The 24,316-nt window shown below is 33.7% G+C and overlaps 1 long non-coding RNA gene across 2 annotated transcripts in view; it reads left to right on the top strand.

Annotated features, from left to right (window-relative positions):
• Positions 1-24,316, top strand: part of LOC122217002 — a 129,854-nt gene that overhangs the window by 47,060 nt on the left and 58,478 nt on the right. Inside the window, exon 3 of one of the 2 annotated variants that reach the window (XR_006201241.1) lies at positions 15,015-15,156. The exons of the other annotated variant lie outside the window; for it this stretch is intronic. This is a non-coding gene — a long non-coding RNA (uncharacterized LOC122217002). The remainder of the gene's footprint in view (positions 1-15,014; positions 15,157-24,316) is intronic. 2 annotated transcript variants of the gene reach the window in all.

Raw genomic sequence — 24,316 nt, 5'->3', positions numbered from 1 at the left:
CCAATCCCGAGTAGGAATAGGTACCCAGATTTTGGCCATATTAAAAAATATATATGATATATGATATCAGTAAATCATATATATATATATATATATATATATATATATATATATAAACTCTATATCTATATCTATATCTATATCTATATCTATATCTATATATATCAGTAAATTATATCTGTCCTCATGCACTGAAAGGACTTCATTCTATTTTACATAGTTTTTATTGTTGACTTCCCATCTTTATCTTTTTGGTATGCTTCTTTTTTATATGACAAAGTACTTTGAATTGTTTTGCTGTTTTTTTATGTTTGTTTATTTGTTTTGATGGAGAGAGAGAGAGAGAGAAAGCACGAGTGAGAGTGGGGAAGAGAGAGTGAAAATCCCAAGCAGGCTCCATATTGTCAGTGAAGAGAGCCTGACGTGGGGCTTGACTGTGAGATCATGACCTGAGCCAAAATCAAGAATCATTCACTTAACTGACTGAGCAACCTAAGAGCCCCAGTTTTGTTATATTTCTTTAAAAATTTTTCCATGCTTATTTATTTATTTTGAGAGAGAGGAGGAGAGTGCATGCAAGTGGGGGAAGAATACAGAGAGAGGGAGAGAGTCCCAAGCAGTCTCCATGCTATCATTGTGGATCACAAGACAAGGACCTGTGCTGAAATCAAGAGTCAGATGCTTAACCACCTGAGCCACCCATTTGCCCCTGCCCTAGTTTTGCTATATTTTTAAAAACAGTTTTACATAGAGTAGAAATGGTTCTTCATTTATAGTCATTTCAATTAATTCCCTCACATGAATTTATTTTTAGACATATTGGATTAATGATTTTCTGCTTGGATATGTGTTTTAAGATACAGAAATTGTTTATGGAACATACAGATTTTTCATAATGATAATGGAGAATTAATAACAAAATTAACTCCAAAAATTCTATAGCGATAAAAAATGGTGAATGTTTATAAAAGTTCATGAAATCATAAATAGCATACATTTAAATGTAATATAGTGGGATCCATGTTTTCGATTAGTGTGATTGGTGAGATGAACTCAAGAGTATAAAGTTTAGGGACAATTTAATACATTATTAGGAACTTTCTATTGGAGTTTCTTATCCTTTTTGATAAATATCATCAACCAAAATAATGTTATTTTGCTATAACATTTCTACAGATTCATCAGGTGACTTCATAAATAATTTATAATCTAAATACTTATACAATTATGGTAAAAGGGAATCAATTATATTTTCAAAATTATTACGATGAAACATTATTTTGCCTGAATAGCTCAAACATATGAAAGAACTATGGTCACTTTGCAATGATTCCTGACTTTCAACATAAATGGAATGAAAATGGAATGTATGTAAATCAAAACATCTTCCCATACCTGTGTGGTCTAATTTAAAGTTTATTTATTTATTGAGAGAGAGAGAGAGAAAGGGAGAGAAGGAAGAGAGAGAGGGAGAGACAGAATCTCTAACTTGACAGAGCACAGCCTGACGTGGGGCTCAAACTCACAAATCGTGAGATCATGACCTGAGCCAAAATCAAGAATCAGTCGCTCAACCGAGGCAGCCATTCAGGCGCCCCATGTGTGGTCTAAGTTAGTAGTCATTTGGAGATGTCTTTTAATTTTCAGTTGTCTGATGAATGTGATATGTATTACATATATATGACTTTAAAACTTAAAAGATTCTTTATCACATATCACATACTGATCATTGGATTCTTAATAAAGCCTTATTTAGTAACTCCTATTAATATAACTCCAATTAAGAACAAGTTCGTATTGTCTCTATAAGCGAGTTCTTTGCATAGGTGGGTACCTATAGTGAAGACCCTTTTCTCATTCTGTATGTAAATATATGTAAGTATAAGTATACATTTAAGTACATATATACAGGGGGACCTGGGCGGCTCAGTTGGTTAAGCATCTGATTTCGGCTCAGGTCATGATCTCATTGGCTTGTGAGTTCAAGCCCTGCATCCAGCTCTGTGCTGACAGTGCAGAGCCTGGAGCCTGCTTCAGATTCTGTGCCTTCCTCTCTCTCTGCCCCTCCCCTGCTCCTGCTGTCTGTCTCTCAAAAATAAACAAAAACATTAAAAGTTTTAAAATAAATACATAGGTACATATGTATGCATGTATATATGTATGCATGTATGTATGTATGCTACATATATATGAATGTACATATATATATGCATGCATACATATATACATTCATATATATATGAATTCCGGTGTGTCAGGGGAAAAACCAAAATTAAAGTAAATTATAGTGTTTTTCCTGCAAAAAATTACCTGTTGCCATTATTTGCAGTTTTAGAAGCAACATGTTGGAGTTTATGAAGTAATGTTTGCATATTTATAAGCATGAAATGTTAAAAAATGGAATTGTAATTTTTGCTTTTATAAAGGAATTGTATTTATCTATTCATTTCTTGGAAGAAGTTCGCCTCTTTTTACACAGTATAGTTTATTGTAGGCAGTAGTAATGTACATATAATGATCAATTATATTTCATTATCCCTCTTTGTTTATATTTTCATGAAAATTGAAATATGCAATTGTGAGAATTAGGTATGTATGGCATATGGTGTTCAGTAAAGAGAGAACAAACACCTTTTTAAATTACTCACCCATGACTTTTGCAGCTCTGCTTTATGAATACATTTATAAATCAATGGTCTTATTTCTTAAGATGATGAATAGCAAATGTTTACTTAAACCCTGGGCTATTTACCAATACATACATCAAAAGTTAGGCATTAAACAATTATAGAATATGACTTTCATAACTGCACAAACCAGAGAACCATTTCTTTACTGCTGATATGCAAATTGCAAGGAAAAGTATAAAAATTTATGAATTTCAAAAATAGTAATCACTTTTAGTTTATTTTGAATCTTTGAAAACATGTTTTTAAAACGCTTATAAATTTATATGTACTTGTTTAAGCCAAAATACAGTTAGTTTTATTTTACACTTGGATATTAACAATATTCTGAAAGGTTCCAAAATTTTTTATTGTCTCATGGACAGTTTTATCTCTTGATTAAATTAACCAGTGTTCCTCTAGTCTTGTTTACTCAATTAACTTGATTAACAGGCCTATTTATATTGATAATACAAAGGTAAAACTTCAGTTTAGTTTGTGGCTGTCTGAAATAACTTAAACTCTGCATATGTGCATTTTATTGTGTAGATATGACATTACATAAATTGTAGGATTATGTGGTACTTAGATGTGAGACTGAACCATCATAACTCTAAAAATTAAACAATTTTAATGCCAATGCATTAGATTGGTTTTATATATTAAAAGAATTCAACACATATTCATTAAGTGTCTTTTATGTAATGATATTTTTCTAGCACAGTCATGAATAAAAGTTATTTTGCTCCAAAGTTATTGGAGCTCACAGTCTAGTAGAATTGAAATAAATATGGTGGATTAAATTTTCTTTCAAATTCTGTCACTCCTTCCCATGGAGAGACAAAGTGCCTATTTCTTTGTCCTTGACTCTGGTTAGGCCCTGTGACTTGTTTGGCCCAAGAGAATGCAGGGGAAATGCCATGGTGTAACTTCTGGTACTGCGTCCTAAGATATCTGTAGTTTCTATCTTTGCTGTTAGGGGTAACCCTTCTTGGAACCCACCTGCATAGCTGGGAGAAAGCCTATCCAAAGGAGAGGTGTGGGTTAAAAGACCACAGGGACACTCCAGGAGAAAGACCCTGAGCTCCTGACAGGTGCTGGTTTTGTAGGAGTCACCTTAAATGTTCCACATAGTTGAGTCTCCAGATGAATGCAGTTCTAGCCAATACCACATAAGAAAAAACAGCCTCTTGTCAGCACCTAGAATCATAAGAAATGATGAATAGTTATGCCATGTTAAACCATAACATTTTGGGGTGCAAAGGAAAGTTCAAAACCGAAGGCATGTTAAAAGTTTTAAATTATGTTTGTTAGAAGATGAAAAGTAAGTGCTAATTGTAAGCATAATAGTGTCTTTTATCCCAATGAAGTTTGAAAAGAAGTTAAAATAAATTATACTCACAGCTTCATGTTTTTCACAAGGAAACCAGAAACAGCTGCTGAAAATCATTTTGCACTTGTAATACATTCATTTATTTTATTGTTAGTTTACATTAATGGAAATATCCGAGAATTGGCACTTACCTGAGGTTGGGACAAGCAGACAGGTGACAAATGTGCTAATGAAAGTAGAACTAGCTGACTAGCTGTGATGCTCATTAAAAGTAGAGCTTGTCTAATTGATACAGAAATTTTCATTTTATTTTTTTTAGGTTTACTTGTTTATTTTGAGACAGAGATGGCACGAGTTGGGGAGAGGCAGACAGAGAGGGAGAGAGAGAGAGAATCCCAAGCAGGCTCTGTGCTGCCAGTGCAGAGCCCTATGTGGGGCTTGAACCAATGAAACCATGAGATCATGACTGGAGCCCAAACCAAGAATCAGACGCTTAACCGACTGAGCCACTCAGGCGCTCTGATACAGAAATTTTTGAAGTGAAATCTAATAAATTGATACATTGGTCAATATATATGTTTCTTGTGAGTTTAGCTGATAAAAACCACTACCAGTAAATTCAGAAGGTATTCCTAAAAATGAATTTATGCTCCTGTAGATCTCAGCTAGCCATAGGTCAGGAACTCCCAATCCTGCTGCCTAACAAAGGCATCTGGGGAATAATCAACAAGTCTGTCTAAATCCCACTCAGACCAATCGTTACAGAATTTCTCAGCATGGATTTTAAGCATAATTTCTTTTAAAGCACCCTCGTTAATTTTACATTGTAGTCATAGTTATGAACTACTGCCCTAGTCAACTCTGATTCTGCTAAAACAGTGTTGCCCAGTGAATTACACTGAAGTATATTGGGTCAGACTCTCTAAGAATCATCTCTCTTTATCATATCCTCAAATTATGAAATAATTCTTGTATAAAAAAAGATTTTGCTATGGTAATTCTGCATTGTTAACAACCCCAAACGTGTAGCTTTTAGCACATGGCCTTTTGCTTTCTTGCTCACGAATCTGTATTATCTGTGGCTTTAAGGTGCCCTGTGGGGTCAGCTTGGATTTTCTCCAGACTGCAGGCCACAGGTTATGCCCGGGACTTCTCCACATATCTCTTAGTCTGTGACCCATGCTGCAAGGTCAATGGTTCTTTATGGCATAGATTTCTTATGATAGATGGCAGAAGAGAGAAAGGGCTGGTAGAACTTGCCATGTGTTTTAAGACTTATGCTCAGAAATGGTGCTCTGTCACTTTTGTCTGCATTCCACTGGACAAATAAGTCTCATGAACAAACTCAATGGTCTGTGAGGCAAGGGCATATACTCCATCTCAGGGAAGACATGGCAAGGAAAGAGAGTAGAGGAGGGGTTTGGAATAAATACTGCTCCTTACCACAGCGCTCATGTATATACTCATAACACAGTGTACTTGGAGCATCTAGAAAAAGAATGGAGAAATAATTTTATTCTGCAAGTAGCTTTCGATAGCTGCAAGTAGTCTGTCGAGGCTACTGATGGCTTCTTTGTATTTTATTCCTTTTGCCTAAAGTGAACTTACTGTTTAATGTTCGCCTGAAGGGAGAATATTTTGATTCATTTTCTCACTTGAATATGTGATCTTGAATAAGCTTTTATTTTATAATTTTCGTGCTTTATGCTGACACTTCAATTGTAATGTAAAAAATGTGTTTTATAAATCTTTTGGTATGATATTGAAGATTTTGAAAATGCAAATATCACTGAAATAAATGCAATAATAATTCATGTAATAGGTATTTAAAAGTATGTATTTTATAGATTCTATAGAAAAGTTGATTATATTGTAGTTTTCTATGTATTATTGTTCTACATAATTGTCAAAATTGTGAACAATCTCATGATATCCTCATGTAGAAAAGTGTATGTAAAAAACATTACTGCCATATTTTTATTAGAGTGAAAAATGGCAGGCATATTTTTCTCTATTAAATTTTGAAAACAGGGAAATCAGAATTAAAGTCTGTTGAGAACAATTTTTTTAAATTATGTTAGAACTTGAATAGCTTATTTGTTCTACTGGCTAGATGTATACATTCCCTCTTTCAGTGTGCTATGAAGATACTGTGCTAAATCCTCTATTGATATTATTTTAAAGGTTCACCACCAAAACAAAGTATTAAACAAATTTTGCAGAAAAGAAAGAGACTTAGAGCTTAATTGTGAAATAAAATAGGGATTTATATAATTCTAAGATCATTCAGTGAGATATTCTCTTTCTCTTTGAATTTAAACATAGTAACTACCACTGAAAGAAGAGTTCCATCAATTTCACCTTGATTCAGTTTTACCTATTTAGACCTACTGAAGATAACATGAAACTTAACATTTTAATTTCCAATTTCCTTGAAAAATGTATAATTCAGATATCAACAAAAGATAAAATAATTTGATATTGCCAACAAAGCACTTATTACCAATTGTTACTAATGATCTACAACTAACTTCCAAGATATCACACCACATAAATTAACAAAAAGAACTGTCTTAGGTGAACAGATTACCAGAACATTGTAGGAAACTAAAATTTTATGTGCATTTTAGTGGCCAAATTTTTCAATCTTGATTCTGATTTGGCAATTACTCTAAATTGAAATAGGAAATAAATTTAAGTAAACACTTATTCAATAAAGAATGTTAGAGGCTCCTGGGTGGCTCAGTCAGTTAAGCATCCAACTCTTGATTCCTCCTCAAGTAGTGATCTTGTGGTTGTGAGATCAACTGCTGCATCAGGCTCTGCACTGGGCCTAGAGCCTGCTTGAGATTTTGTCTCTCCCTCTTCTTCTGTCCCTACCCTTCTCGCACTCTTGCTCTTTATCTCCAAAAAAAAATGTTAGCAGGTACAAAGAGTTCATTTTTATACAACGACAGATTTGGAATAACACAAAAATCTATAACTAAACTATTGTTTGAGTTAAAACTTACGTTGAAAAGTAGACTGATAGCCAAAAAAAGATAATAGGGCATAATAAGTTCATGTACATGGATGAGCTAATGACTTTTTTATAATTATGTCTTGCAATTACATAGCACATTACAGTGAATAAAGGATATTCATATACATTATTTTGAGGGTCATTTGGTAAGACCTCAAAATATCAAGGTGACATAGATTTGCTAGGGTTATTCCCATTTAATAAATCACCCATCTGGGTTTAAAAAGTTAAATAAATTATTCAAATTAGACTATAATTAAGTGTGAGAGCCATGAATCTAAGCCAGACATCATGATGTAGGTCAAGCATTCTGTTTACTATTTTAAAGATACTAGACACATATTGGATATCTATAGTACATTGGTTTTGGTTTAGTTGTTGTTGTTGTTGTTGTTGTTTTTAATCACGTAGCAATCCTACAGGACATTTATCTTTAAAAAAAATCAGAAAATGGAATTTCAGAACTTAAGTAACTTGTCAGTATTTGGTGAAAAGAATTTTAATTTGAAGCCATCTTGCTCTCTTCACTGTATCTTCCTTTGTGCCTAAGAAGATCCAGAGTTTAAAAATTATAAGAACATAAAATACGCAAACGGCAAGGTATAATGCAAACTTTTTCTTTGTTTTTGTCCTTTTATCTTTTCCTTCTTTTCTCATTTTTCTTCAATTTACTTTTCATTTTTATTTTATATTTCTCTCTTTTCCTTCTTATATGTTCCATTTTTCTCATTTATTGGTAAAGCCATTTTAAAAATTAAATCTCCTGTAAGAACAGAATTGCTATGCTAAATAAGGAATAATCAGCGTTGACAAACCTCCCTTTCCTCCCTGAAGCAATCTCTGAGGTTTCCTTATAAACTACTGAAAATAAAATGGTAAAAATGTCTGACAAAGAGACATGTTATATTTCAGTTGCTTCTCTATATAGCATAGCTGGGAAATACGGAAAATAAGCAAATGTCACAGACAGTAATTTGGCATACCATGAATAGTAGATTTAGGGGCAAAGTGGGAACAAATTATTAAGAAAAGAGCATTAAAATACAATTCCTAATAATTCCAAAAAGGACTTTAACATTGTATGGTTTAATTACAATAATTTAACAGATCAGAACAAATGGTCAGAGAAGGTGCCTTGCTAAAATCATATAGTAGAAGGGGCTCACAATAACCACCTTGACCTCAGTTTCAAGCACAGGTTTTAGATAAATGTTATTTATTTTTTTAAATATTTGTTGATTTTTGAGGGGGGTGGGCAGAGTGAGAGGGGACAGAGGATCCAGAGAGGGCTCTGTGCTGATAGCAGCGAGCCCGATGTGGGGCTCCAACTCACAAACCGAGATCTCCAAAGTCAGACACTCAACCAACTGAGACACCCAGGGACCCCTATATAGATGTTATTTTAAAAAAACTTCCTTATGTTGGGGTGCCTGGGTGACTCTGTTACGCATCAACTCTTGATTTTGGTTCAGGTCATGAGCTCATGGTGGTTAGTGGTTCAAGCCACACGTCGGCCTCTGTGCTGACAGCAGAGCCTGCTTGATATTCTTTCTCCCTCTCTCTCTGCCCCTCCCTCACATATGCTTACTCTCATTCTAAAAAATAAACAATTAAAAAATAATAAAATAAAAAGCTTTCTTATGTCATATTATGAATATAAAAAAGTATTATATACAGATGCCACTGCAAAATTAAATGTCTATATTTAGATATTACATTGAGATTAAATGGGTATACCATCTCTAGGATCTTTTTAAAAAAATGTTTATTTATTTTGAGAGAGAGAGACACAAAGAGAGAATGAGCGGGAGAGGGACAGAGAAAAAGAGAGAGAGAGAGAGAGACAATCCCAAGCAGGCTCCACACTCAGCGTGGAGCCCAACACTGGGCTTGATCTCATGACTGTGAGATCATGACATGAGTTGAAATCAAGAGTTGGATGTTTAATTGACTGAGCCACCCAGGTGCCTCAAGACTACATGGCTATACCATTTCTAGGATCCTGAAGTCATCTGTCAGATTCTCTTTTCTAACTATTCAACAATCTCAGAGAAACTATGTAGGGAGTTAAATGTTTTAAGATCATTTTAAAAACTGGACTAGAAGTTTCACCCATTATTTTTATCCATGTTTCCATGTTTTAGAACAAGTCACATGGATCCATCTGTTTGCGAGGAGCCTGGGGAGTTTATGCTTCCTGATTCCTCATAGGAAAACAAATTGATTAGTGAACACATAGAACTAAGAAGTCAAGAAAAATGAGCACCTAGCCTTGATTGAGTGCCTCGATTAGGCACTCAACAAATAACTTTTGATAAAAAGGTTGAAAATAAAGGGATAAAAAAACTATGTACCATGCAAACACTAACAAAAGAAAAATGGAATAACTATATTAATCTAAAACAAAACACATTTCAGAACAATGAAAATTATCAGGGATGAAGAAGGGCAAAACATAATGATAAAGTGGCCAATTCTCTAAGAAGACAAAACAATCATAAATAGTTATGCATCTAACAACACAGCACCAAAATACATAAAGAAAAAAACTGATAAAACTGATGAGAGAAATAGACAAGCTCACTTTATAGCTGGAGACTTCAAAATGATTATGCCAGCAACATATACATCAAGTAAGTAGACAATTAGTAAGGCTATAGATGCCCTGAACAGCACTATCAATCAATTTGTTTTAATTGACATTTTACAAAATACTCCTGGAAAAAAGGAGCAGAGTGCACATTGTTCTCAAGCTTCACCCAGATATACCACATTTAGAATGATGAAACACACACTAAAAAATTTTAAAGTTATAGAAATTTTACAAAGTATGCTCTCAGACTATAATAGAATTAAACATAAATTAATGATAAAGAGAAGAAATTATCAAATACTTGAAGATTAAACTTCAGATGTTTAACACATGAGCCAAAGATGTCTCAAGACATATTAAAAAATAAATTTAAACCAAATAAATATGAAAATGCAACTTATCCAAATTTGTTGAATGCAGCTAAAGCAACACTTAGAGAAAAACTTATTGCATTAAATGCATATATTATAAATGAATAAAGACCTAAAATCAATAACATAAGCTTCTACTTTAGGAAACTAGAAAAATAACAAATTAACTTGAAGCAAACAGAAGAAAATTAAAATGAAGTAAGCAGAAAGAAAAGAAAATAAATGAGAATTAGGGCACGTGGGTGGCTCAGTTGTTGAGCGTCATACTTTGGTTCAGGTCATGATTTCTTGTTCATGGGTTCAAGCCCCGCATGGGGCTGACAGTTCAGAACCCAGAGCCTGCTTTGGAGTCTGTGTCTACCTCTCTCTCTGCGCCTCCCCTACTCACATTCTGTCTGTCAAAAAATAAAATAAAATGTTCAAAATTTTTTAATAAAATTAAAATTGGTTCTTTGAAAAAAAAAATAGGTAATATTGATGAACTTCCAGACGGGCTAATTTAAACAAAAAAGGAGCAAAGACACAAACTACCAATTTAAGAAATGAAGCAGGGTTCATCACTACTGACACCCATGAACATTGAAAGGATAATAAAGGAACAATTCCTGTGAACTTCATAGCTTAGATAAAACATACCAATTCCTTGAAAGACAGGAACTACAAAAAATGACTCAGAGAAATCGATTACCTGAATAACTTTATGTCTACTAAAATAATGGAATCAATAATTTCAAAATTACTAAAAAGCAAATAAAGCAAGGTTGAGGGATACAAGGTCCATATACAAAATTTAAGTGCATTCCTATATATCTGCAGTGAGTGCTGATGAGGTATGAATGTCATTTTATCTGTGTAGTCTTCCTCCTGAAAACATGTAATCATTAGAAAAAATATCAGACAAAACCCAATTGAGAAAAATTCTACCAAGTCCCTGACTAGTAGTCCTCAAAACTGTAAAGATCGTCAAAAGTAAAAAATGTCTGAGAAACTGTCCCAAACCAAAAGAGTCTAACAGTCTAAAATTCTAAGAGCCTAGAATTTTAGGAGTCTAAAAAGTTTGCCAAAATAAAAAGTGTGTTACCTAATGAATCTATATGTTCCTGTTCTTCTTACCTAAAGGTAAAATAGCATTTTGATTTTCTGCTAATAGCCATTCCAAGAATTGCATCCTGTTTAGTTGACTGCTCTCTTTCCAAGGAACTGTTCTGTGTCCTTAGCTCATAGCCATTGGTTGTGCTCTTATTTGATACTGACAGACTACACTAGAATTGTGATTTTACTTGTTAAATTACTAATGTATTGTTACTGCTCCTGAGGAGTCCTGCTGTGCTTGTCTAGGACATTGAACCTTCTGTTTAATGACACGGGTATGAATGGAATCTGAAGTCATTACCTTCCCTTGGGTATTATGGCCATTCCTGCTGTCCATACCCACCTAGTGCATTTCTGGGGTACTTTCTATTCTTACCCTCTGCCTTCTCCTACTGTTGTTCTTCAGTAAAATCACCCAGATTATACCTCTATCTCTATACATATGCATATATGTACACATATACTTACACATGTGTGTATATTTCTGTTTATAATCTTATGTCTTTAATTTTAAAGGTATTTTTGAGATTGTGATTCTAAATGTATCACAATTATTAATGTAATCTTATTTCAACACTTTCCACATTATATTCATTGAGAGGTATTCTTTGATATAAATTTTTATTTTTATTAACTTGCCCAAATCATCTATATTTCTTTACCTAAACAGTTTATGAAAGTTTTGACAGGTAAAATTTATCTTTATTGGCTGCCAACTGTCTATACTGTCACCCAGCATATTTTCAGATCTAAAGATCCAAAAAACAAACTTCTGATTGTCATGAACCTCTCCAAAGAGAACTTTGTGAAATAAAAGAGAAAATGATGCTGGGATGTCATTCTCATGTTGAAGACTGTCTTTTCCTTGCAGTCTTTGAAAAGAGTTCTACAGTTGAAACATAGTATCTGTCACTTTTCCAGGATAAGGAGAAAGCAGGGAAGAGTACATGGGTTGTATAACCATCACTTCTGCTATACAATAGATTAGAAAACCTAGACAACTTTGTTAGTCTTCTGATTAAGAAACACTTGAGAATCTCATATATAGTACATTGACCAGAATAATAAATGTACATGAATTAAATTCTGATGTAGTTCTTTCAGAGATACATGTTTAGCTATTAACTAACAATAATATAAAAGAAATACTTTTCTTCCAGAGAGATGACACTGTATTTTACCTGATTAGCTGAAAGAATAATATTTGAGAACTGTTCTATAAGGGTTGATATGTCTCTTATACCACCAGAATTTATGAATGAGGATATGGTCTATGTAATGATTTTGAATGTATTTGGATTTGAACAAGAATATTCACAGTATATTAATTCATTCATCAAATGTTATTGATGGCTTATTATATGTCCAGTACTTTGTTAGGCTTTAATGGGCTGCTATGTGAACAAGACAGATATGGCCTCTGCCCTCAAGTATACCACATCATATGCATTTATATGCAGTAAATATATTAAGACTGAGAAAGGAAACAAAATGTATAAATGAGATAGAATGCTGAGATAGAGAAAATCAAGATGGATGGGCTTTTCTCATTGAGGAAATTAGAGAAAGTCCGTGCTATATGAAAAGTATTAAGGATGAGAATAAGATAACCATGAATAATAATAATAATAATAATAATAGATCATTATAGACTTACTGGCATGATTGAAAGTTATTCATCCCTGTTTACATAGCTTCTAAGATGACCAAGTTTGAAGCAGTACTTTCCTTGAAATTCTACTGGCTACTGACATTTATTTATTCTGCTTCCTGAAGTATATTGGTCAAAATTATGGCTAACGTTGAAGTTGTTGTGAAGATATTTTTTATTAATATTTTCTACAGAAATTATTTGCCACATCAGAAGCACACACCGTAGAAGGAATTATTTTCTAACAAATCCTTAAATACTAGGATACTTATCACAGGCATCGGAATTCAAACGTGTAATTTTGCTGCCATTGCTTAGAGGAAAATGGCTCAGGTAAAATAACCTACCATTAGACATCAACTAAGGTTTGGTTGCTTGATCATTGTATTTTAGTTTTACTTAGTTATTAGCTTTACATCCATTTTCTTTTTGATGGGGTAAGTTTAATTCTTTGAATCCAAAAATATAGTCATAGGGAAACATCTCGTCTTCCTGTATTTTGATTGTTGCCTGCTAATTCCACAGATAATCTAGAGCTGTATAAAGCCTGACTCTCAATAAGAATAATCAGGATACTTGTCTCCAAAGAAAAAAACAACAATGATTTCTTGTGCTGTGTCATGTCTCTCTTCTGATGATTAAAGTATAGGAAAAGAGTTTTCAGTATCTGTCAGTAGAATCACAACTGACTGAGGAACTCACCAAAGATTTTATCAGAATGAATTACAGGAAGCTATACCAGTCTAAGTTGATGTGTACAGTCAGTAGTAACAAAGTAACAACTGAATAGTGGGTCACATCACACATGGCCTAAGTATTATTTCAATATTCTTTGTTTAGTATTCTCCACTAGTGTGATGTTCCTTTTTGCTTGTTTGAAGTATCAGAAAAGTGTAAAGTTTTGAAGAATGTTAGAATTAGTCATTCTGAGTTTTTTTTCTAAAAAATCTTTAATTTTAATGGGAATTATTTAATACATTGTACACAGATAGTCTTTTTTTTAAAACGTTTATTTATTTTTGAGACAGAGAGAGACAGAGCATGAACAGGGGAGGGGCAGAGAGAAAGGGAGACACAGAATCTGAAACAGGCTCCAGGCTCTGAGCTGTCAGCACAGAGCCCGACGAGGGGCTCACGCTCACAGACCGTGAGATCATGACCTGAGCCGAAGTCAGACGCTTAACCGACTGAGCCACCCAGGCTCCCCGATTGTACACAGATAGTCTTAACTTTAGGGCGGTCTTGTGTATAATTCTTTGTTAGACTTTTGACTAAACTTCAAGGGAAGACAATTTATTGAGATATGACAAAAGTGCAATTTAAAACATCATTAATATCGGGCACCTAGGTGGCTCAGTTGATTAAGCATCTGACTCTTGATTTCCGCTCAGGGCATGATCTCACAGTGAGTTCGAGCGTTGCAATGGGCTCTGCAATCATGGTGTGGAGTCTGCTTGGGATTCTCTCTTTCTTTCTCTCTCTCTGCCCCTCCCCCATCTGCTCTCTCTAAATAGTAAGTAAATAAATTAAATTAATGAATAAAGAAAAAATGTTAAATATCATATGCACTGAATTCTGACACTTCAACTAAATCTTACAAATTTTAAAGAGTCTGGACTATTATTATTTTATTTCTATTCACATGATAGAAACCAAATGTGTTCAAATCTTTGTTTTCTGTTGAAGTGCATTTTCTGATGGTTAAAGGCTGCTGTCAGTATAAATTTTAACAACTTAGGCAACTCTGTTCCAAAGTGTAGTTTCTTATGTTGTATACTTTTTGAATAGCAAAAGATTTGAATAGTTTCTTACGTTGTATACTTTTTGGATAGCAAAAATTTCCAAAATCTCCCTCTCTAACACACATGCATGCACGCACACACACACACACACACACACGTGTGTGTGTGTGTGTGTGTGTGCGTGTTAGGAAGAGAGAGTGAGAAAAGGAAGGGAGTGAGGGAGGGAGGAAGGGATAAAGAATATGAGAGAATGAGAGAGATTTTGAGAGAGAACCCTGTTCCCATTCTTTTCCTGGTTTGTAAAATTCTCTGCAGTGGGTTGTAATTTCATAAGTTCTTCACTTAATGAACCTGCTGGATTTGGGGATTCATTGGACAATAGTGCTATTCTAAGTGCTCCAGAGAATTGGGACTTTCAGATACCACATTGTTTCATCCAGACTACAATATTTATTTTTCAATCTAGGTCCTCTGAAATGGATATAGTTCTAGTTGAAAATGTTTTGGGAAGTTGCTAATTACAATTTCTTGTATTTGACCATAGAGACTTCAAAGACCTCAACTAACTGCTTCCTCCTGGACTCTGCATCATTAGATATGTCACTGCTTTGATTGGCAAACCACCATTATTTGAAGGTTGGATATCCCAAGTCCTAAACAACTACATCATTATGAGTCTGATACTGGTTAGTAGAAGATGCTGTGTTCAAAAAAGTCATTCAGGGAACCCATGGTTCTTCAGTTAGGAGCTCTGCTAACTTCTATGACATGATCCTCTCCTACATTTAACCTAAAATGGTGGAAAATAAGAGTCCATGTGTCTCTTGTAGGTTTCCATTAGCTAAGCCTGGAAGTGGTAGATATCATTTTGCTGACATTTCATTTGCACAATTTGGTCATACGAGGTCACCAAACTGCAAGAATGATTGGGAAATGCACTTTGTGCATGTGTGTGTGTGTGTCCAAATACAGAAAGAAACTGAGAATGTTAAATATGTAGTAATCTCTGACTCAGAGTTGACTAACACCTCATAAACTTTACCATCTCTGAGTAACTTTAACCTTAACAAATACTGCGTATAGTTAGATTCAGAGAGATTAATAGGAGACATACATCTCGTCCATGCTATATCTACAAGAGATTAATTGCAACTGCTTTTAAAGAAAGATCACGTCGAAAAAGAATAACCGTATTTATATTAAATTTCATTTTTGGCATTTTCTAGCATTTTCATGTTTCATCAGCATTTGTCTCATAAAGTTCATCGTGTTCATTTGCTTCTTCCACTTTCTGTAAAGCCTCTTCTTCCAGGTTTCACTTCATCCCTGTCCTGTGATTCAGAGTCTAGCCCTTTCTTAGCCCTTTGTTTATGTTCAGGTGCCTCTTTTTATCAGTAAATGGGAGAAATGTTGCATTTTCTACTCACATTGACATCTTATGCACAGTGATTTTGTCTTTCTAAAAGCTGTTTCTGTCTCTTCCATTTTCTTTCATTTCTTCTGCCAACAATTAATTCTTTACATTTGCATATCCATTTCAGTCATTGGTTTTGAAGCTACCAGTTTTGTCATAAAAATAAAACTGACTACCCTCATGTTCATCACGAAGAGTGCATACACATACGCATGCACATACATAATTAACACACATATGTGCACAATTGAATGACATAAACATTCTGGGGTCCAATATTAGATATATTATCTCTGAAGTTTTTATAATACTTCATAACACTAACTCAATATTTATATTTTTCTCAGCCTTGAAACTTTTGGTATATTTGGCTTTATTTTGACCATTTTTGGCATGTAAAATATCAGTGAAAACATTCTTTAAGAACACAGTAGTTATTTCTTTAAGAAAACAATATACTCAGGCTTTATCTTTCTTATGGGATATAAACCTAATAACTTCTAAGAAATATTTTCAAATGACTGTCTTTTCTAAGATACATCTGGAATTACTGCCAAATATTCCATGAAGACATTTGGGTCAGTGTTGGCAAACATATTTATTTATAGATAATTTTAAAGAAAGAAATGACCTCTCAAAAAATCTTTGATGTCCACAGAATTCACTTTCATAGTAATTATCCTGGAGGAGTGAAACAGCCAACTGATATTTAGGCCTTGCAGGCTTTAAAACACAAGTTTCCCCTAGATATATATGAACCACATCTCCATACTTAATCTCCAGATTTTGAAAAAAAAAACATCTTTTCAGAAACAGCAACATGTGTGAGTGAACCTCCTGACATCATCCACCAACTGCTTGAAGTATTCTAATAAATAATGTGACTGTTGTCTCAATTAGGGTATGAAATTGTTACTGTTCAGATAGTTGCTATTGGAAATAGTGTTGTGCTTCAGTTTCCAGCAGTTAAAACATTGGAGGGAAAGAGTTGTTCATTTCTCTTCTTGAAAAATTGTTCCAGCTGATGTAGTATATAGAAAATCTTTGTAGTTGGAGAGTCTGGGTGGCTCAGTCAGTTGAACAACTGACTGTTGATTTTGGCTCAGGTCATGGGATTGAGCCCCCATCGGTCTCTGCACTGAGCATGGAGCCTGCTTAAGAATCTCTCTCTCTCTCTCTCTCTCTCTCTCTCTCTCTCTCTGCCTCTGCCCTGGGCCCCTACTTGAGCAAACTCTCTCTCTCGCTCTAAAATAAAATTTAAATTTTTTTAAAAAAACATTCTCTCTAAAAAAACAAAAAAAGAAAATCCATGTAGTTGATGGTCTGTATCACTTTCCACTTAATGGTCAATTGATAATAAGATATTGAAATCACATGGGTGTGAAATCAAGTGTGTACACACACATAACCCTCGACTTTTAATGTGAAATATATTCTTACAAAATATGACATTGACAACATCTCAGTAACAAAAGCCCTTTCAGGGAAAATCCAAGATGTATTCATGACTGGAGGCCCCTTGTGGGGAGAAGGAAAGGAGATCCGTAGGAAAAGGAATGGAGTGGTGAAGGGAAGATAAACCACACTCAAGTTAAGGCCTTGACTGTTTCAGCAGTGTATCACTGACTTGTGTGAATACAGGGAAATCATGTGGGTGAAGTTTACTGATACTGAGAGCTAGAAAATTAGGCAGCACTGATAATAACTGTGGTTACTGAGATTCAGAGAGTTTAACTGTTTTGCCCAAAGTCTTACTCATAATCAGTTGGAGAGAAGGAGTTAGAATTCAGCTCTCCTCATGTGTATTTCATTATCCTTTCCATGATATCATATTATAGGTGTTATGAAGTTTAGTTGTGTATGGGATAGCACATTTCAATACATAACATTTAAAATCCATTTCAACTCTTAAGATTTTTATAATAGTATTTGACATAATTATGTTTTAATACTGCCATTGACAAGTGACTGCATGTGGTACAAAATATAGAATAAAGGTAAGTAAATTTCACTTTTTATCATTCTGCATGGGCTATACATGAGCTATGCAATCATACTGTATGATTGTTATAGTAATAAAAAATCTAATAAAATTATGTATTTATTCCATTAAAAAAGTACACCAGGAAAACTATTCATAAATCCAGCTTCCAGGAACCCTGTGCATATTGACTTGAATGACAAGCATCATACTGTCAGCAGAACAGAGTTACAAGAGATAGACACTGTGAAATCCTGTAAACAACTCCTGTCACACAACTCTGAATTTTGAAACATTTTAACATTTATTCACTATGGTGGGAAATTATCAGAATGCAGTCTGGCACAATTACCAGCAGGAGATAATCCAAGAATCAAAACTTTAGCATTTGACCTCATATGAAAGTACAGTGTTATGAGTTGTATTGATTATTTTAATCCCGTGTCACACTAGAAATATTGTTAAAGCTCTATGATCAGTCTTTGATTGCCATTTGCCTTGTAGCAGAGGAAAACTGCAGTTGATCTATCAATAAAACTAGACCTAGAAATATGCTATACATTCAAATTTAATAAATGGAGTAATGATTTAAAAAACATCCATGATCATATTTCATGATATCATTTCCATAGCAATTGGTTTAGGTACATGCCAAGTTAGATTGTGTTTATATTTTCACATTGAAAAATTACTAGTCATGAGATCAGCAACAGATATTAACTTATATTTTGCAATTTGGAAAAAAAAAACACAACCTAAACTTTTAATACTTGTTCAAACTGCTTTATGAAGAAACACATTGTACATAATATTGATATAGGTCAGTGATGACCCCTAGGTGGCTGAAACTTATATACTTAAAGGATAACAACACAACAAACAAAACAAAAGCAGTAAAATCCACATTTGAAATTACAAATGTGTTGTAATTGGGAAGATAAAGGAAACTCTATATTGTTTTGGATAAAACTGTGTTCCCCCAAAACTCATAGATTGCAGCTGTAACCTCCAATGTGATGGTATTTGGTGATAGGGCCTTTATGGAGATAATTAAGATTCGATTAGATGGTAAGATTGAGGCCCTAATCTGATAGGACTGGTGTCCTTATAAAAAAAAAAAAAAAAAAAAAAAGAATGAGACATCACAGCTCACTGGCTTTCCACGAATGCACAGAGGAAAGTCTATGTGAGGAAATAGCAAGAGATAGCCATTTGCAAGTCAGGAAGAGAAATCTTACCAGAAACTTTCTAGCATCTGGATCAGAGACCTCTAGCTTCCAGAACTGTGAGAAAATAAATTTCTGTTATTTAAGCCACTCAGTGTGTGGTACTTTGTTATGGCTGCCCCAGCAGACTAATACATATGTGTATGACAAAAACTATATTTTCAATGCTCATATTACTTATGGAACAAATAAAAATTCATTATACAAGAATTACATTAATTAGCCAAAAGCTTTGGTATACTGCATACTAACTATCATGTTGCATCGCTCGAGTATAACCTCAGATATATTATAATCTCATATAAGAATATTAGAAAACACTGCAGAAATTGTTGAAGAAATTACCAAACATGCAAGTAGAAAAGTAGAAAATGTATACTTATTATCTCTATAAATTAGGTCAAAATGAACACATAAAAACATGTGGTTATGTAAATTATATCCATATAGGTTTCCAAAAACACATACTTAAAAGTTATATAAATATGTAGATGTTGGAATCAATGAGAAGACAAAATGACTCTTTGATTACTAAAGAACAGTTACAGTTCAAAGGCCATTCATGACAAATATGATTATAGGATGATTTCATTAAATTTTTGGTTTTGATGTCCATCTAGATTGTAAATTTTTTCCAAATACCATGTTTTAAACTTAATCAAAAGTGTGGAGAAATAAATGACTTGCCATAAAATTATTTTTTTGTCTTTGTTATCAAAATGTATTTTGAAGTTTTATAAGATAGCCAATTATAAAGCAAAACAATCTCATTGAGATAAAAACAATACTGTTATAGATTACTAGTAGTTAATATTACAGAAAGGATCAGAAAGCCACAAAATTATTATTTCAAATTACATTTGAAATTAGAAAAAAATAGAACAGAATTTGGAAATTAAAATGGGATTGGGAAATTTAGGGCCAGAAGTGTCCAGATCTATCTATTTATCTATCATCTATCTATCTATCTATCTATCTATCTATCTATCTATCTATCGTCTGTCATCTATCATGTTTCTACATTTATATATTTCTTCAAATTGTGTGCATTAAGCATAATATTGAGCATAAAATTATGCATAATGTTTTTTATTAAACTCATATGGTCATTTGGTATATTTTGTTTTTGTTTTATTGGTCCAGTGTCTGGTCACATACAACCATTTAATGAGAGTCAGATAGTTTTTTTGGTAATATTGTCCATTTATTTTTTTTTAGACATTTAAAAATTTTTTTAATGTTTTTATTTATTTTTGACAGAGAGAGAGAGAGAGAGAGAGAGAGTGAGCATGAGTGGGGGAGGGGCAGAGAGAGAGGGAGACAGAATTCGAAGCAGGCTCCAGGCTGGAGCTGTCAGCACAGAGCCCGATGCGGGGCTCGAACTCATGGACTGCGAGATCATGACCTGAACCGAAGTCGGACGCTCAACCGACTGAGCCACCCAGGTGCCCCTGTCCATTTATTTTTAATGTATTCAGAAAATATATTAAACTAATTCCATGTGCCAGGCAAAGTGTAACTTGGGAGATAGAGAACAAAGCACCCATGCTTTCTTCTCTCATGTAGCTTTCTCTCTAATGAGACAGACTGGCATTAATCAAGTGATCTCACACAGGCAAGTATATATTGAAAATTGAAATTAATGTTAGGAAGGAAAACTACAACTACTGAAATCTAGTCATGCAAAGTGAAATATATAGCCTATTTATTTTTCTGAAAATTTACAAAATGTTATATTTTGATTTATTTCAAGTGCAATTTCTCTTGATTAATAGAATTTTATTCTTTACTAACTTTACTATTCAAAACAATACTTAAGATTTTTTTTTGCTTTTTGTAAATGACTCCTTAAGAGCATTATCAGCCTGAAAGTATTTATCTAATTTCCAATTATGCCTAAGTTACCATTAAGGTGACTTACCTTAGTAAGTTAAAACCACTGTGTGATTTCTAATAAGTATCTTAAAATAATTGTGTTGCAAGCATATATCTGAAGCCATACAATATTGGTCTTTGATGCTAATATAAAAATACATTAAAATTCTACTGAGGACTTTTTATTCCATTTTAATCTCTTTCAGATGTTCATGTGGCTTCATTTTCTGTGTGTCTAGAAAGAAAAATTCTTAAGATTAATGCACCAGAAAATATGATTTGCTGTTGACACAACAGTTACTGATAAACCAATTACACAGTAAAGAAAGCATAAATTGTACTACATAATCACTTTATAGGCAGAAATTGAAGATGATATTTGTATTAAAAACCTCACACATAAGCTCAACTATATATTACTATCATTTAGATAAGTGAATCTAAGTGATATTTTTGTTGATTAATCAATATAATTTAAATAAAAGTAAATTTACTGGTATTCTCAGTTTTTCATATTAAGAAAAATACAGGTCTACTTAAAATAGAACTGTAATAGTCCTTTTAATCTTAATGAAAATTTCATGTCATTTTCCAAAAGCTTTGATAAATTTATTCACTATTGGCTAAATTTTTCTGGTTAATAGGAATGCGAGTTAACTACAACTGCTCATTTCAACCCAGATTTCACAGTAGAAATAAGGAAAGACATTTGCCTCCTAGGTACTTACCAATTTCATTAGAAGTGATGGATTTTTTTGTAGTATAGAGATTCTTAGGCAATGAAAAATACTGATTGCTTCTTGTTTCTAATATAGCAATAGTTCATGTCTTGGAACTAGTTCCATTGTCAAAGTGAATAATATTTTAATATGTTTAGGTATGGCCTTATTCTTCCTGAAAGAAAAATGGAATGGCTCTTGACATTAAGGGAGTTTGTTATCAGTCACTTGAGTGGTATTGATGCCAAACATTTCTGATGATGCGTTTGAGTTTCATGTAAGATTCTGGAAAAGAAAATTAGAGGCTAATATGTGTGCACTATATCTCTTTCTTTAGGTGGTTTGTGTAAGCAAGGAAGCCTTTATTCTAGCAAGCAGGAAGCCTTTATTCTATTCTATTCTAGCAAGCTTTTATTCCAACAAGCAGGAAGGCTTGTTGGAAAATGAGCCTTATCAGAAACTACATTTGAAATTATATTGTTTTTGCAGAGCTGCTTTGTAAATATTTGTGTTAGAGCTCTAGAAATTCTTCTGATGTAATAAACAAGCTCTTGGTTCCTTAAGCCTTCATAAACTGTAACTCCTAGGTAGCATCAGAATCACCAAATAGATTTTTGCCAAGTAAGTATAGTTGTACCCTTTAAGAAATTAAAACACATTGAAATCATGTTGCCATATTTATGGAGGTTATACTGTCTTCCCATACAATCATTTGTTAAATATTTAAAGAAACCACTGTGTGTTCTATACATTGGTAGATTTGGGGTATTATTGAAATACAAGGCCTTCTTGTCAGGTTGGTGACACTATAATAGGGAAGGTGAAATTAAACACAGAGTTAACATGTATAAAATTCCTAAACATTGTATGATCCAATCATATTTCCTATTTTTGGAAAAATAAACATCAAGGCAAGAACAATAGACTATTAAGAGACAAAAGACTATTAAGTTGCAGCATAGCCTGATGAAAGAAAGGAAAGGCTATGGATACTTAAGCAACTTGATAGCACCAAGAGACTTGTTTCTTCCTCCATACAAAATACCTCATACAAAAATTGGGGCACTTGGATGGCTCAGTAGGTTAAGTGACCAACTCTTGGTTTTGGCTCAGGTCATGATCTCATGATTCATGAGTTTGAGCCTTGCATTGGGCTCTGCATTGGCACAGCAGAGCCTGCTTGGGATTTTCTCCCTTCCTCTCTCTGCCCCTCCTCCCCCCACCTCTCAAAATAAATAATAAATAAACATTTTTAAAAAATAAACAAATTAACTCTGTGAGAACAGCATAGTTGTGCTATTGGTTCAGATGATGGAAATTATAGTAACTAGTTAATAAATGTGCTCCTGTTTTTTGTTATTAAACAAGAGAAATGAACATAGAGAAATAAACACATGTTATTAATTACATGATAAACAAATGAGATGTGTCTGAGTGTACAGAAAACATTAAAGGAACGGTGATAAAAATATGCAAAACATTTGAATCAATAAAATCAGTAGTTTTAAAATAGGCAATGGAAAGTGAACTGTTCTGGGATATTAATAGAATGAATATCTAAGTCATTCTCACAGTTTACAGTTTTCAAAATATTAAAAAAAATGCACATGGCAATAAAACAAAACTTGGAAGTGCATGTATGAATACTGAGTGTAACAATGCATTTAAAAATTCTTATCATAAAGGCTATTGGTTCAAAACTGTTAACAGTATAAAATTAAGAAAACAAATATAACTGGGTATATAAAACTTACATTTGAATAATTATCTGGGCATTCGAAATTAATATGAAGCAGTGTTCTTACCATTAAGAAAATGAATGGTCTAATCCAGGGTTACAGGACTGGGGTGAAATTTAACAGTGTCAAAATAGTAGTAACGAATGTGGTCTAAAGAATAACTGCATATGTAGGATTTCTTCAGAGTTCTCCCAAATGAAAAGAAAGCTTGGGTATAAGTAACCTCCCATTGGTCAGCCATTAGATGAGGAAGCAGCTATTTTCAGATGAAAGTATTTTCAGAGACACTGCTGAGAGCAGTCAGCAGTCAGCATTCCCAGAAGATGGGAGAATGAGTGAGTATTGGAAGAGGGAGATTCTGCATGGTATACTACAATATCCACTACCGTCAACCACTTGTGCCACATGGATCCACTGACTTATTAGCTTAAGTTCATCCCATGTGGGATATGCTTCTCCAGGACTTGTCAAAGAAAAAAAAAATGCATGAAATGCATGCTAAAAATGGAAAGGAAGACTTTATTCAAGACTACTGCAAGAGACTTGCAATTGGTGAGATTCAGCTCAACTCCACTGAAAGAAAAGAGGAGGAATTTTAACTGTTGGAGAGAGCCAAAGGAAAAGTACTGGAACACATCAGGGGAAGGTTGGTCACTGTAATTAGACCATCTGTGTTTGCTAATTGTCTTCAGCAAATGGTGTTGGAAAAACTGGCTGTAGACATGCAAAAGAATGAAACTGGACCACTTTCTTACACCGTACACAAAAATGAATTCAAAATGGATGAAAGACCTAAATGTGAGACAGGAGGAAGCCATCAAAATCCTAGATGAGAAAACAGACAACAACCTCTTTGACCTTGGCTGCAGCAACTTTTTACTTGACATGTCTC

Source organism: Panthera leo, chromosome B1 (genome assembly GCF_018350215.1).
Source record: "Panthera leo isolate Ple1 chromosome B1, P.leo_Ple1_pat1.1, whole genome shotgun sequence".
Taxonomy (NCBI): Eukaryota; Metazoa; Chordata; class Mammalia; order Carnivora; family Felidae; genus Panthera; species Panthera leo.
This window is presented reverse-complemented; position numbering and strand designations above follow the sequence as displayed.